Source organism: Colobus angolensis, unplaced genomic scaffold, assembly GCF_000951035.1.
Source record: "Colobus angolensis palliatus isolate OR3802 unplaced genomic scaffold, Cang.pa_1.0 Scaffold159, whole genome shotgun sequence".
In the NCBI taxonomy this organism is placed as follows: domain Eukaryota; kingdom Metazoa; phylum Chordata; class Mammalia; order Primates; family Cercopithecidae; genus Colobus; species Colobus angolensis.
The window spans coordinates 6,917,415-6,919,791 of NW_012114699.1; positions in this window are offsets into that span (position 1 = coordinate 6,917,415).

Here is a 2,377-nt window from a genome sequence, read left to right on the forward strand (position 1 = left end):
AAAAAAAAAAAAAAAAAGAAAAGAAAAGTTGCGGCTTGGAGAGATAAAGGGACCTACCCAAGGTTACCAAACTAGAAAGGGATGGCAGAGCTGGGATTTGGAATCCAGTTCTCCTTACTCCTGGTGCAATGGTCTTTTTGCTATTCCATGTTGCAGAAGCCCTGGGTGTGGTAGGCTGAATAATGCCCCCCGCATAGATGTCCACATCTGAATCCCTGGAACCTATGAATATATGACCTTACTTGGCAAAATCTAGTTTGCAGATATGATTAAGCTAAGGATCTTCAGATGGAGAGAATATCCTGGATTTTCCCTGTGAGCCCAGTGATATCATCCCTGTGAGCCCAGTGTTGTAAGGGTCCTTACAACAGGGAGTCAGGAGATCAGAGTGGGCAGTTTTGGAGATGTGATGACAGAGGCCAGTGGTTGGAGTGATGTAAGGAAGGGATCACATGCCAAGGATTCAAGAGGCCTCTGGAAGTCAGAAAAGGCAAGGCAAGGAATCCTCTCCTAGAGCCTCCAGAAGGAATCAGCCCTGCCGACACTCTGACTTTAGCCCAGTGAAACTGATTTCAGACTTCTGACCTCAAGAACAAGAAGATAATAGATTTGTGTTGTTTTAAGCCACCAAGTTTGTGGTAATTTGTTACAGTGGCAATAGGAAAGTAATACATTGGTTTCGAGGGTTAGTATGTGGAGGCAATTCAAAAACTGGGTCCTGGTTATATTGCTGCTTGGAGGTGGCTACTGCCCAAGAGGCATTTGGTTGCAATACTACAAAGGTTCCTACATAGCCAGGAAAGAGCATCATTGTAGGCCTGAGATGCCAAAATGCCAGTGGCCAGGAAGCCCAGCAGAGGGCACTCTGCAGGGAGAAAGCAATCCTTGGAAAGGCTCTGCTCCTGTCGAGCTGGATAAATAGGACACTTTTCACACTTCTGGATTGCTCCGACTTTGTTGTATTTTAGGTGTGATTCATGCAAGCCAGAGGAGCTCTTCAGGGACATAGTATGGTCCCTGAAGACATTTTCATTTGTCACTCAGGACTCAGAACCTTCTTGCCCCATTAAACAAAGGACTTATATAGTTACAACTAGTCGGCTGAAATCCTTCCTTCCCCTGCAGAATAGGAGTTGAGTTAAAAAAAACACAAACCTTTTTGGCCAATGTCCATGGCTTGTGGAATGGGTTGGGGTGAGGGGAGAAAATATATATTCAATTAATGTTTCTAGCTTTTTTCATTGAAAATCTTTCTTGAAGTCTATTCTTCAGGAAAGACACCAGTCAGGGGGTCATGCTAGGCTGAGTTTTATATAGCAGCCCTCCAACTCTCAGAAAGCGATTTCCACCTTTTTCCTAAGGAAGAACTGGTTTAGTCCACTAGGGGGTAAGATTTGTGGGTTGCAGAAGGGGTCAAGGGGGTTGTAACAATGGCTGGGAGTATTTAGAATGTGAAAAGAATATAATATTATTATTAATATTGGTAATACTCACCTCTTATCACAATCCTTGCAAGATCTCTAAGAGGTGATATTATCACCATTTCATAACTTGGGAAGGCTACCACAAAAAAGTTAATTGAAGCTAATTAAATTGCCCAAGTTTCTACAGTTAGCAAGTGGAAGAACTGGGATTTGAACCCAGGTCTGCCAAGCTCTATGTGTCCCACCTGTTCTCTCCAGAATGTAAGTTGCTGACCAGAGATGGAATGCAAGCTGTGTGGCATCATCCTATAGCCTTGAAAACCTGCATCCACCCTCAAGAAGGATGCCACCTCCTGCCACTCCAGGGTAGAAAGCTGACAGTCTTCATGCAACATCGTTGTGAACTGAGCCAAGACAGACCCATCCTGCGCTTCTTCTCTAGAAGCTTAGCATTGTCTGTCAGCTTGTCCCAGAGCACTCATGTGTTCTGGTCTTTACAGTGTCATGTCTCAGTGATCTGGCTTCTTTGAGCTGTGGCCCACTCATTCCTTTCCCTCATCTGTAGACCATCTCCTATATCCTGGATCAGTGTTTCATCTAGCACTCCTGGTAACTGCCTCCTTCACCTCAGGCAACAGAGCACCCCAGGAAAACTGTGGCTCAAAACAGTGAAAATGAGTAAGAGGAGGGTAAAAGCTGCCCATGCAAGGAATCTTCTGGAGAACAGGGAGTGGGCTCTAGTCATTAGCTTGGGGGGATTGACCTGCCTATGTGAAATTGTGATGACCATCTGGGAACTCCTGCTCTAGGTAAGTTCCTGTTATCCCTGAAAAATACTTTTACATTCAGCTCCAGTTAGATCTGCCCAGTGCTACCTCTCCTCCCACTGGGTCTGATTGTCCCATTTGATTCAGTCCAGCTAGCATGCCCTTTAGGCCTGCATGCCAAAGGGA